Source organism: Lepidochelys kempii, chromosome 6, assembly GCF_965140285.1.
Source record: "Lepidochelys kempii isolate rLepKem1 chromosome 6, rLepKem1.hap1, whole genome shotgun sequence".
In the NCBI taxonomy this organism is placed as follows: domain Eukaryota; kingdom Metazoa; phylum Chordata; order Testudines; family Cheloniidae; genus Lepidochelys; species Lepidochelys kempii.
This window is the reverse complement of record NC_136385.1, coordinates 9,167,890-9,182,220: the sequence shown is the minus strand read 5'-3', so window position 1 is coordinate 9,182,220 and position 14,331 is coordinate 9,167,890. Positions and strand designations below refer to the sequence as shown.

The following is a 14,331-nucleotide window of genomic DNA, read 5'->3' as shown; positions in this document are numbered from 1 at the left end:
ATATCACTTACTTTCTCCTCAGAGCACATTCTGTGGTATCTGAGTGCCTGGCTGTCAATAACATATTTCTTGGTATGGTTGGGGTGGTTACTAGATCTATGAAGGTAGGTGTGGTGATCCATGGGTTTCTTCTATATGGTTGTCTGTAGGGTTCCATTGATGAAGCTGATTGTGGTGTCCAGAAGTTGATGCTAGTGTGGGAAAGCTCCAGAGAGAGTTTAATGGATGGGTGGTGGTTGTTGAAGTTGTGGTGGAAGTCTGAGGGAGTTTAAGCTGTCTTCCCATAGGATGAAAATTTCTCAGGTATATCACTGGTTTCATGATGCACTTCTCCAGAAATTCTTCTTCAGGATGACCCATGAAGAGGTTAGCATATTGGGGAGCCATCCTAGTACCCCTGGCTGTTCTCATGCTTTGGACAAAATGTTTATTGCTGAAGGTAATTCTATGACAGGCGAGGATGAACTGGATGAGTTTGGCTATGTGTTTGGGATGGATAATTGATGGTTGTCCACTGTCTTTTAAATATTTGGGGCAGGCAGCTATCCTGTCATTGTGAGGGATATTGGTGTATAGGAAAGTGACATCCATGGCGGCAAGGATGGTATTCTGAGGAAGGTTGTTAATACTGTGGAGTAGAGTAGGGCTCAAATGTACTTGAGCCATCCAGCTACTGTGAGAGTGGACTGTCTGGAAAGACTCTTGCCTAGGCTCACAGCACATGCACGTTTCAATCTCTTTGGCTCATGAGTGTTTGCACGCAGTGTTCTAGAAAGCCAAAGGTTTCCTTTAATAGATGTTTTCAGTATTGCTTCCTCAAACGGGCAGTCAGTGCCACACACTGGCTGAAATAAATGCTGAGTGACTGAGATCAAGTAGGGGATGTTGAGCTCTGTGGTGCACAATCCCCTCCATTGTAAGACTGCTGATTTTGCAAAATGCTGTGTTTTTGACGAGCTGTGTCTGGGGAACTCCTTGCTCAAATGACCCTGAAATTTGGGTCACTAACCCTATCTTGTTCCCCCATGAGACAACAAATTTCAAGATAGTCCAAGTAAGCATAGAGATCTTACAGCACTAAGAAGAAATAACATTTAAGTAGAAAGGGCTTCTCAACCTAAACTAAAGCAGAGCTGGTGCTTCATTATAGAATCATAGGACTGGAAGGGACCTTGAGAGGTCATCAAGTCCAGTCCCCTGCCCTCATGGCAGGACCAAGCACCATCTAGACCACCCCTGACAGGTGTTTGTCTAACCTGCTCTTAAAAATCTCCAATGATGGAGATTCCACAACCTCCCTAGGCAATTTATTCCAGTGCTTAACCACCCTGACAGTTCGGGCATTAGGAAAAAATTCCTATCAAAACTTCCCTTGCTGCAATTTAAGCCAATTGCTTCTTGTCCAATCATCAGAGGATAGGAAAATAATGTTTCTTCCTCCTTCTTATAACAACCTTTTAGGTACTTGAAAACGGTTATCATGTCCCTTCTCAGTCTTCTCTTTTCCAGACTAAACAAACCCAAGTTTTTCAATCTTCCCTCATAGGTCATGCTTTCTAGATCTTGAATCATTTTTGTTGCTCTTCTCTGGACTTTTTCCAGTTTGTCCACATCTTTACTGAAATGTGGCACCCAGAACTGGACACAATACTCCAGCTGAGGCATAATCAACGTGGACTGGAGCAGAAGAATTACTTTGCATGTCTTGCTTACAACACTGCTGCTAATACATCCCAGAATGATGTTTGTTTTTTTTGCAACAGTCTTACACTGTTAACTCATATTTAGCTTGTGGTCCACTCTGACCTCTAGATCCCTTTTTTGCAGTAATCCTTCCCAGGCAGTCATTTTCCATTTTGTACATGTCCAACTGATTGTTCCTTCCTAAGTGGAATATTTTGCATTTGTTCTTATTGAATTTCGTCCTAGTTACCTCAGACCATTTCTCCAGTTTGTCCAGCTCTTTTTCAATTATAATCCTATCCTCCAAAGCACTTGCAACTCCTCCCACCTTGGTATCGTCTGCAAATTGTATAAGTGTACTCTCTATGCCATTATCTAAATCATTGATGACTATATTGAACAGAACTAGACCCAGAACTGATCCTTGCAGAAGCCCACTCGTTGTGCCCTTCCAGCATGACTGTGAGCCATTGAGAACTACTCTGGGAATGGTTATCCAACCAGTTATGCACCTACCTTATAATAGCTCCATCTTGGTTGTATTTTCCTAGTTTTTTAATGAGAAGGTCATTTGAGACTATATCAGATGCCTTACTAAAGTCTCGATATACCACATCTACTGCTTCCCCCCATCCACACGGCCGTCACCCTGTCAAAGAAAACTATCGGGTCGGTTTGATATGATTTGTTCTTGACAAATCCATGCTGACTATTACATATCGCCTTATTATCTTCTAGATGTTTGCAAATTGATTCCTTCATTATTTGCTCCATTATCTTTCCGGGTCCAGAAGTTAAGCTGACTGGTCTGTAATTCCCTGGGTTGTCCTTATTTCCCTTTTTATAGTTAGGCACTATATGTGCCCTTTTCCAGTCTTCTGGAATATCACCCGTCTTCCATGACTTTTCAAAGATAATAGCTAATGGCTCAGATATCTCCTCAGTCAGCTCCTTGTGTATTCTAGGATGCACTTCATTGGGCTCAAGTGACTTGAAGACATCTCACTTGTCTAAGTAATTTTCAACTTACTCTTTCCTGTTTTGAACCTACCCCATTTTCACTGGTGTTCACTATGTTAGGCGTCCAATCGCCACCAACCTTCTTGGTGAAAACCGAAACAAAGAAGTCATTAAGCACGTCTGCCATTTCCACATTTTCTGTTATTGCTTTTTTGTCTTCTTTGAGTAATGGGCCTACTCTGTCCTTGGTCTTCCTCTTGCTTCTAATGTATTTGTAGAATGTTTTCTTGTTACCCTTTATGTCCCTAGCTTGTTTGATTTCCTTTTGTGCCTTGTCCTTTCTAATTTTGCCCCTTCATTCTTGTGTTGTTTGTTTGTATTCATCCTTTGTAATCTGACCTACTTTCCACTTTTTGTAGGACTCTTTTTTTTTATTTTTAGATCATGGAAGATCTCCTGGTTAAGCCAGGGTGGTCTCTTGCCACTCTTCCTATCTTTCCTGTGCAGTGGAATAGTTTGCTCTTGTGACCTTAATAATGTCTCTATAACACATAATAAATGGGTTAATTGTTTATCAGGTCCAAATACCCTAACACTGCACTGGAGACATTACCATACCAGGACTGGCCTGGAGGTGTCTTAGCATTAGCTCCCTATGTTGCAATGTGGGTAAATTTGCTTTGTAAGTAATGACAGTCCTCACAGCTCCCCAAAAGGACAGAGGAAGTAGCGTGAGTGAAGGGACTGATTTGGTCGCTGGGACGTAAGCAAAGCCACAGTGCTGTTAGCTACACCTGTAAAAGACATGTCCCAGCAAAGAGATGGAGGAAGATATGAAGAAAATCAAAAATAAGTCTTCCCAGAAGGCGTAATCTGCACTGACTGCTGAAAGGGAAATAAAGGGTCAGATCCTCCGGATGAGCCATTGATGCCCAGCACAGCTCAGGGTGACGGGTGTAGGCTACCATCACAGCCGCCTGATCCTCAGACTGCCAGGCACCAGTCTGATCCTGAGCAGCAGCTTAGAGCAGCCAAGGGATCATTCCAGCTTCTGGGATCACCACAGAGACAGGGTCCTGAGTCTATGCCCCCTCCTCCAGTAGCTGTGAGCTGGGATGTCATAGAGCTGGTTATACTGGAAGATTTTCTAGGAAATTCTCAGTTGGCCACTTAAGCCATTTTAAAGTGGACTCTGCACTGCGCTGAGGATAAGGATTGGGATCAAAACATGCAAACCAACCTAGTGGAGTTCAAAGTGGGCCAGAACTATGTTTTATTTGCATGGAAGTAATCCCATTGGCTTCATTTTTGTTATACCAATATAAGTAAGAGAAGAATTGAACCCAGGATGTATAAGTCATCTGTTACTTACTGGGTACTGCTTTTCTTTAAATTACAAACATCAGGCTGTCTATGGAATGAGTAAACTGTATATAAAGTCACCATTTTCTACTCTGAAATTTTGGTTTGTTTTAACTTCCTTCTGCAGAAAGAAGTAAAGCATTTCAAGATGTTCTGTCCAGATTAAACCTGGAGAAGCACAGAAGCATCAAGATCAGGCTGAGGGATGTTTTGGAGATCTACCCAGAAAGCATCAAGAACAGGATTCCAGAGGCATTAGGTGATTTACCTTGGCATTTCCTGAGGAAGGTCATGTCTCTGAATGGTACAGCCAGAAATACAAGCATTGAGCACAAGGCTCCTGCAGAAGAAATGGATGATTATGAGGAGAAACTGCATACTGATGGCACTTTCTGTTTTAGTGACACTGAGATGAAAGTTTCTCTGCAATCTCTTGATGTTCTTTGTGCTGTTCTGCTTTGCTCATTTTCCTACAGCAGGAGATCCTGTCCAAAATGTCCATGTGCCAGTTGCCCTCCCTCTGCTGCTACCCGCCCTCAACACCCCCAAGGGCACCCTACTACTGTGGGCCATGAGGGACATTGTGAGGAAGTGGAGGCCACACTCCCTGGCAGAGAGCAGAGGGTTCAGAGAGGAGAGCCTGGTGCTCACAGAAATGCCAACGATTTCTTTTCTGCGGATGGGGAGCTGCAGCTTCTCCAAGTCCCAACTCCTCAATGAGGTTCTCAGCCCCTCCCAGCAGCACCACGATTTCTTTATCCATCGGGACATGGAGTCTGGGAACGGAACTCCAGGGGGGACGGAAAATTCTGATCTTTTTCCCTGAACCCATTGCAGTTACAAATCTGCATGGAGACATTGAGTCCCACTGGCTACAGTTTAGCTTTTTAACAGAGGTCTCCTCCGCAGTGTTCATAGTTACCGAGAGCATCGGTGAGAGAGAATACGAGCTGTTATCATCTCTGAAAAAATCCAGCTCTAAATATTACTTCATCCTCAACTGCAAGAATAAGAAACCCAAAGAAACTCTGGGATTTCTTAATAAGCTGTTCTCAGTGTTGAAACTGAGCAAATCACAGGTACTGGTGAGAGATAGTACCATGAATAATGCAGGATTTGTGAAAAAGGTGAAGTCCACCATAGGAACCATAGTGAATTCATCTCCGAAGACAGTGAGTTTGGAAGCCATGGCTGTGACGGCACGTGACCTAGGAATCCAGGTGGATGAGGAGTGTCAGGCATGTCAGTGTGCGAGGAAATATACTGAAGAAATCACTGCAGAAATAAGAGATGGGGCAAAATTCAAAAGGGAAATGCTGAGCCTGCAAGGAGACCCATGGAAAAACTTGGCTAAATTGGAAAAAGAGATGTGCCAAATGAAAAGGCAAGGGGACATGGCCACTGAAGACTATAAATCTGCGCTGAAACAGAAATGGTTAGAGATACGTAGACAGCGGAATCAGTGTGACCGTACTAATGGTTTGACTAAGTTTATCAATGGAATAGTACCGTTAAATCCAGTGGAGAAACCTTACTTTCTGAAATGGATGAAATTTAGCCTGGATAATATTGCTAGGGGGAATCTTTCTGAAATGCGGGGAGACTATAAAGAGAAATGTGAAACTCCAGGAGTGGACCGAAAACAGCTGGAGGAATTAGATAAATTAATATCTGATAGTTCCTTGGGGGTGGAGCATTTCATGCATGAGTTGGGGGCAGTTCTATGACGCTGAATGCTCAATGGTTAAAGAAGGGAAAATGGAAGAAGGCCAAAGACAATTCTCCCATCTCCCATGCATAGCAGCTGACCTGATGCTGGAAGGGTTTCCTGTGGAGCTGATCGATGGAGATGCCTCCAACATCCCCATGAAATGGGTAGTAGATGTTCTAACTCATCTCCATATCAGACTAGGGGGTAGATCCAGAATGGTGGTTATAACAGTGCTGGGAGTGCAGAGCACTGGGAAATCCACTCTTCTCAACACCTTGTTCGGCCTGCAGTTTGCAGTGAGTAGCGATCGATGTACGCGAGGAGCGTTCATGACACTCATTAAAGTTACAGAAGCTGTTCAGGAGCTGCTTGGCTGTGATTTCATCCTGGTGATAGACACTGAAGGTCTGAAGGCCCCTGAACAAACAGCACTGGAAGACAGTTATCAACATGACAATGAGCTGGCCACCCTGGTGATTAGACTGAGTGACATCACCATCGTTAACATGGCCATGGAGAATGCCACAGAAATGAAGGATGTTCTGCAAATTGTGGTCCATGCATTTCTCAGAATGGAGGAAATAGGACAACAGCCAAACTGCCAGTTTGTGCACCAGAATGTCAGTGATGTGTCTGCTCATGATCAAAACATGAGGGACAGGAAACACCTCCTGGAGCAGCTGAATGAAATGACCAAAGCTGCAGCAAGGATGGAAAAGCAAAGCAGGGAAATGGCATTTTCTGATATTATGGAGTATGACCCAGAAAAACACAATTGGTACATGCCTGGCTTGTGGCATGGAGTACCTCCCATGGCTCCCGTAAACACTGGATACAGTGAGAGTGTGTGTGAGCTAAAGAAATACCTGTTTGAATTCATAGAGAACTGTTCACGGAAAAGAGCTGGAAAGGATATTCCTGATTTTATTGTATGGTTGAAGAGCCTGTGGAAGTCAGTGAAACATAAGAACTTCATCTTTAGGCTTCAGCTACACGGCTGTTTCTAAAGCTATCACCAGCTGTCTGTGAAGTATTCTGAATGGGAATGGGGTTTCCGCAAGGAGATGTATCTCTGGATATCTGTAAAAGAAACTTTTATCCAGAATCAGCTGCCAGATACAGTAGAGGGTCATCTCTTTCACAGTTTAAAAATGGAACCACAAGGGAAGCTACAGCAGGGAGAACAGAAGCTCTTGAATAACTTAGAACAGTATTTTAAAAGTGAAGCTCCAAATTTGAACCTGATAGAAAAGTACAGAGAAGATTTCAAAAGGAGCGCAAATAGCCTCAAAAGAGAACTTGAAAATTCTTCAACCAGTAACTGTAAGGAAGCAATTCGAATACGAAGAGGACAGCACAAGATAGACAATATCCAGTCTGAGTACAAGCAGAAAATTGAAGGGGAAGTTGACAAACTCTTGTCTGAATACCGAAACAGAGAAGATAAATTAGACCATGAGAAACTGAAAAAAGAATTTGAAATGATGTGGCGAGAAACCTTGTCAGAGTTAACGCTCTGTACTTTACAGAAACGTCAAGTTGTTCAAGATATGGATCTCCAGCTGAGAAAGGATCTGAAACACAGAGGGGGTGCTGTCAGACAGATACTGCAACAAGGAAAAAGCCTGCTGGATTATAGAATGAAGTCTTTCCCAATGAAGAAGGAATACTTAAACCTAAAATGGACCAGAGCAGTTGTAGAAAACTTCTCACAGGAATGTTACTGTAAAACTGAAGAGCTTGCTCTATCTTTAATGACTGAATGCAAGAAATACATTGAAGAAAAAGTTAAATCCAAAACAGACTATGATGAAACCTATTGCAGAGAACTGCTGCATATCGTTAATGAGAGGTTAAAAGAGGAGGATATTGAGCAACTTCACACTTCTCCTTTGTTTGAAGTTGACCTGAAGCGTCACGTTTTGGTGGAAGCGGCTTGGGCATTTCAGAAGATGCATGAAGATTTTATCAAAGAAAACGATCCTCAGCAACGTCTGGAGAAGCTGAAACCTCATTATTTCTCCATATTTACTGATCTCTATTTGGAAAAGAAGGAAAGCCAAACGAGGGCGAGGAATTTCTGTGATCAGTTTCTCAAACCTGCCCTGGTGGGTTATGTCAACAAAAGGCTCGGACTAGAAATAGTTGACAATATTCTCAGCAGTGAACAGGCCCTTGAATACGCCAGCCAAAGCTTCTTTCAGTTCTTTTTGCTAAAGAAGCTGCTGGAAGAGATGAACTTTGACAACTATGTGAAATAGATAAGTAACTATGAAGAGTTTGTCAAATCCTGGATACAGAGATGTCTGATAGACCACTATGGAGGGAAGGCAAGTTTGAGAGATTTGGAGAAAGGGATTCTATCCAGAATAATAAATAAAATCAAGGGAGTTCTGAAAAACTCCATAAATAAAAACAATAACACAGTTTCTGCCTTTTTAGACAGCTTTTGCAAAGAGCTGCAGCAGGACCTGGTCATTTCCAGCAATATCTTAGTTGGAGTCCAGTTTAAAAACACAGCAAAAATTGAGCAGCTTTCTGGTAATATTGAAATCTTCCTTCTGGAGCTGGAACAACAAATCTTAACCCAGTTTAATCATTTGGAACTTGAGACCAAACTCTCCAGCCTGTCAGTGAAACCTCAGGATGAGATCTTCAAGCGAGTGTTTGGCTGTGGGAAGCAGTGTCCGTTCTGTGAAGCCCCCTGTGAAGCAGGAGGCACTGACCATAAAGAGCATTTTGTATCAGTCCATCGACCCAAAGTGTTAGGGAACTTCAGGGATTGTGATTCACAAAAGCTTGAGCATTCCATATGCTCCTCTGATGTGGTCTCCAATCGTGAATTCCGAACTGCAGCCGCAGATGGGAAATTTCATTCCTACAAAGATAACCGCCATTACTACCCAGACTGGCACATTCAGCCTGATCCCAGTATTGATGCTTCTGATTTCTGGAAATTTGTTTTCAAATCATTCAATGACCAGTTAGCTAGAGCGTATGGTGCTAAAGCAGCAGAACTTCCAGGAGACTGGAAAAATATAACTAAAGAGCAGGCACTGAAGAGCCTAAAGGAAGCGTTTTACATGAAATAATAGACATGCCAAGAGTGTCTTTAAATAGGATACACTTCAACAAAACAAAACCCTTAATTTTAAAAAACGGAATATGAACAAATCTGACAGCCTGTACCGTTTTTTAAAATTGAAAACTAAAAAAAAATCAATTGCAGGTCACATCTTCCAGTTAGTGCAAGGCTGCTGCACAGGAACAGCCATACCAAAGCAAACTGATAGTCCGTGTATCCCTGTGTCCTTGCTGAACCAGAATAACAGCCCATCTAGCCTGGTAACCCCACCTCTCTGCAGTACTGGATCAGACCAATCACCCATATAGCCTAGTATCCCACATCCTTGCTGTATTGGATCAGACCTAAAGGCCATCTAGCTCTGTATCTCATCTCCCTGCTGTACTGGATCAAACCAGTGATCCATCCTGTCTCTGACAGTGGCTATTACAAGATGTCTCAGTGGGAGGTGCAAGAAACCATCTAATGGAAATTGTATAGAAACATGTTTAGAGGAGAAGCTTCTTCCTAACATAACTATGTAAACAGGGTCCGAATGAGTTCTCCCATGACAGCTAGCTGGGAGCGGGAGAGACTTTAGGAGCAAATTGTATTTACATGAACTCACCTACTCTGCCTAGATATCCATCAGATATAGAGGTGTTGCTCAAAGTGATCAATATTGACTTGTGTTGGGTTACAGATCACTTTAGTACGGAATGAAGGGGTAGTGAAATGTTGTTGTCAGTGTTGTTGCATTTATTGTATAAGTAAAGGGGAGCAGAATTGTGCTTAACCTGTCTCAAATGAGGGGTCACCCTCAGCTGAAAGGACTCATTAAGCCAGGTGCTGGAATGCCTGACTCCTGTGAAAGTAAGAGGGGTGAGGAGAGGTATCTCTGCCAGGAGGAATGAACTCTCCCTAAGGGTCCCTGGTCTGGTTTAACCTGTTCTTCCCCACTGTTCAGAAGATAGGGCCTTTTGTTATTTTAAGTGCTCAAAAGAGCTGACAATTACTTGTGGCAGGACAGCATTTCTGCCCAGCCTAATAGCTGAAAATCACTAAGGACTTGGCTACACTTGTGAGTTAGAGTGCATTAAAAGCAGCCCCGGGCACCCTAACTCACGACCCATCCACACTGGCAAGGCACATAGAGCGCCCGGACTCAGCAGCGGGAGTGCCCCTGCTAATCCACCTCCACCAGAAGCATAACGCTTGGTGCGTCTCGGCTGAAATGCCCCAGCGTCAGTGTGAACGAGGTGTTGCATTACTGCGCTCTGATCGGCCTCCGGAAACGTCCCCTAATCCACTTAAGTCAAGTGGCCACTCTTGTCATTGTTTGGAATCGGCTGTAGGAATGCGGATATGTCCTTTCCAAGCTCCGTTTCTGACAGCTGGCATGCTTATCTGCTCTGGGACAAAGCAAACCATTACTGTGGAATGCTGCTTGAGAGGCAGGAGGAGGGGAGTCTGCTGCTGTCTGAACTTACAAGACAGCATGCTGACATGCTCTCAGCCCCCCCAAAACCCACTCTCTCTCCGCCCACATACACACAACACACTCCCTGTCACACTCCACCCAACCCCACTCCATTTGAAAAGCATGTTGCAGCCACTTGCATGCTGGGATAGCTACCACAATACACTGCTCTCTGTGGCCATTGCAAGAGTTGCCGTTGTGCTGGCATTGTGAACACACAGCAGCGCTTTCCCTGCAGTGCTCTCTGAGGGGCACTGCAGCTCCTGGCGCTGTACATCTGACAGTGTAGACATAGCCTAAGTTACATCAGTGAAACTTTCTTTATTCAACACAAGGGCAGATTCAGGACCTGAGTATTACATAGTAGGAAGTAATTACTTTAGAATAGGCTGTAAACACAGATAAATGATTGGCATGTATGTTGAGTTTTTAAACTGAGTCTCTCCCCCCAAATAAGAATCCGTTGAAGACAATTAAACTGCTATATTTAGAGCATGACTATCATTTACTCTCCCTATTGTGCAATAAGAAATTAGTATTCTTGTTTTAATGTAATCACGCATAAGAAGCAACAGAAAACCATTTACAGTTAAACAAAATAAACTTGGGAACGGACTTTTTTGTGGTGGCTTATTTATTTTGAAATGTTGCCTTGAAACTTTTTGTTTTATTTAGCCCTGAGAGGAAGGATAGTGGGTGAGGTCAGCAAACATTTCAGGAGATGTGATGCTTCCAAAGTACAAACCCAAGATCCCAAGCGATACAGGACCCCTTAACATTTAAATGAGCCCTTCTGAGAGGCCTGATGCTGATAAGAATGACTGACCTCATGAAAAATGGGCTTTGTTTTCTCACTTAAACAGTGAGAAAATTTCATGGAGCCCTGAGCTCTCACTCAGGTGGAGACCCAATGTGGCACAAGTTAGTAACCGCTGTGGTGGGATAGGCAGGGCCACCTGTGGAGTCAATGGAGCAACCCCCAGGTGAAGCAGTTAAACCACAACCCAAAGACTGGATTTTCCACAGTTACAAGGGAAATTAGATAACTATACACACACACACACACACAGACTGAAATATGTAGGGTTAGAAATCCCCAGTAACAACATTGATGGCCCAAACTCTCTGCAGTGACCCCAACTCATGACACTCCCTCTCTGTGTCCCTTCTCGACAGTGGGGCTGTGAGTGTAGCTGGATTGGGCAGTGGCTCCCTCTACTGTCCCACGGGGGAATCTCTTCTCTTCATTGCCACATGCCATGCAGTTGCCGTACTCTATCTGTCAGCCCAGCTGCTCAGTGGATTTGCCCATGTCACCCGGTTTCAATTGTTCCTTTCCACATAGAATCATAGGACTGGAAGGGACCTTGAGAGATCATCAAATCCAGGGGTTCTCAACCTTTTTCCTGCTGAGGCCCCTATAAAAACATCCTATAAAAACAACAGGGGCCGGCAGGGGGGAAGTGTGGGTTCCAGGCCAGGGGGACACACTTGGGCATAGGCATAGTTTTACTTCTATTTTTTTTTTGGTGGCGGGGGGGTAAGGAAGGCCTGGCATGGCTCATCCCAGCTCCACACAGCAGGGTCCAGGAAGGATGTGCCATCTCCACCCCCTGACTCACTCAGGAGGGCACCCAGCTTTCTGGGCTCTGGGAGGATGCAACCAAAAATATAACTGAAAGGGGGGACTCAGTTCAAAAAGTTTGAAAACCGCTCAGGTGCGGGCAGGAGGTTAGTTAGGGGCTCTGTGAAATGAGGGGAGTAGCTCAGGGTACAGGGAGGGGATAGCTAAGGACTGTGTATGGGCAGGGGGTAGCTCAGGGTGCAGGCAGGGGGTATCTATGGGCTGTATGCAGGCAGGGGGGCTTCCAGTGCAATGCCCAGCTTCAGGGGCAAGGCACTGGGACTCCCGGCTTCAGCCTGCCTGCTGCTCCTGGCTTGTGGGGGAGGGGAGGTTTGACGGCTCGAGCACCGCATTGCTCCTGGCTTGGAGGGGATGTGGGGACCCTGCCAGCTTCAGCCCCACCTAGCTTCTGGCTGTGCCACTCCCGGCTTGGGGGGGATGGGGAGGGCACCGCAGGCTTCAGCCCCGCGCTGCTCCTAACTAGGGCAGGGGGCCCACTGGCTTCAGACCCGCACTGCTCCTGGCTTAGGAGGAAGGGGGGGCCCCCAGGCTTCAGCACTGGGGCTCCAGGTTTCAGCCGTGGGGCTCCACGGCCCCCCGGAAAGGGCTCACTGACTCCCCCGCTGAGAACCACTGATCTAATCCAGTCCCCTGCACTCATGGCATGACTAAGCATTATCTAGATCATCCCGGACAGGTGTTTGTCTAACCTTCTCTTAAAAATCTCCACTGATGGAGATTCCGGAACCCCTCAGGCAATTTATTTCAGTGCTTAACCACCCTGACAGGAAGTTAGCCATTGATAGCTACTCTCTGGAAATGGTTTTCCACCAGTTTTGCACGCATCTTATAGTAGCTCCATCTAAGTTGTCTTTCCCTAGTTTGTTTATGGGAAGGTCAGGTGAGACTGCATCAAAAGCCTTACTACCGTCAACATATACCACATCTACAGCTTCTCCCCATCCACAAGGCTCGTTACCCTGTCAAAGAAAGCTATCAGGTTGGTTTGACACGATTTGTTCTTGACAAATCAATGCTGACTATTACTTATCACTTTATTATCTTCCAGATGTTTGCAAATTTAGAGCTTAATTATTTGCTCCATTATCTTTCCAGGTACAGAAGTTAAGCTGACTGGTCTGTATTTCCCCAGGTTGTCCTTATTTCCCTTTTTTTAGATGCCCTTTTCCAGTCTTCTGGAATCTCTTCCGTTTTCCATGACTTTTCAAAGATAATCACTAATGGCTCAGATATCTCCTCAGTCAGCTTCTTGAGTATTCTAGGATGCATTTCATCAGGCCCTGGTGACCTGAAGACATCTAATTGGTCTAAATAATTTTTTACTTGTTCTTTTTCTATTTTATCCTCGGATCTCACCTCATTTTCACTGGCATTCAGTATGCTAGATGTCCAATTACCACTAACCCTCTTCTTGAACACTGAAACAAAGAAGTCATTAAGCACCTCTGCCATTTCCACATTTTCGGTTATTGTTTTTTCCCTCTTCATTGAGTAATGGGCCTACCCTGTCCTTGATCTTCCTTTTTCTTCTAACGTATTTGTAGAATGTTTTCTTGTCACCCTTTATGTCTCTAGCTATGATCTGTTTTTTTCCTTGGCCTTTCTCGTTTTGTCCCTACAGACTTGTGTTATTTATGTTCATCCTTTGTCGTAATTTGACCTAGTTTCCACTTTACGTACAACAATTTTTTGATTTTTAGATCATTGAGGATCTCCTGGTTAAGCCAGCATGGTCTCTGGCTATACTTCCTATCTTTCCTATGCAGTGGAATAGTTTTCTTTTAGGCCTTGTTGTGGGGCAACTGCCCCACTCCAGTAAAACAGGGGTTAAAAGCATCCCTGGAGAGGGCTGTAGCTGGGCTAGGCTGATTCGGGAAGCAGCCACAGCTGTGGCCAGCTCAATCAGGGTCCAGCTGGCCCTTATAAGAGGGCTTGGGGCCAGAAGTGAGAGGAGTGTCACTCTAGCCCTGGAGGGAGAAGGGCTAGCTGCCTGGGAGCAATGTACCTGAAGTGGAGCAGTGCTGGGGAAGGGCAAAGGGAGCTGGGGAGCAGCAGCCTGGTTAAATCCCCAGGCTGAGGCCTTGTTGAAGGCCTAAGAAAGGTACTGGGGAGGCAGAGGGGCAGCCTGGGGATAGGCAAAGGCAGCAGGTCCTACCCCCTCGCCAATGATGAGTAGCTATTACAGACTGCAGTCTGCCCCAGTGAGCAGGGGCTAGATGATGACTGGCAGTAGCCACTGAGGCAAGGTGGGTTTAGAGGGTTGGGGGTTCCCCTGGGAGGGGAGACCCAGAGTGTGGGGGTACAGCTAGGGGGCAGCACCCCAAGGTAAAAGGGCACTGCGGTCCAGGAGGGATATGGGGGCCCTAAGGCAGGCAAGACACCAGCCTGCAGAGGGGGCTCCCAGTGCTGAAGAGCTAACTTCCAAG

General features: G+C 45.0%; 1 pseudogene; it reads left to right on the top strand.

Annotated features, from left to right (window-relative positions):
- The first annotated feature begins 423 nt into the window (after positions 1-423).
- On the top strand, positions 424-8,808 carry LOC140912916 (up-regulator of cell proliferation pseudogene; annotated as a pseudogene).
- The last annotated feature ends 5,523 nt before the right edge of the window (positions 8,809-14,331 follow it).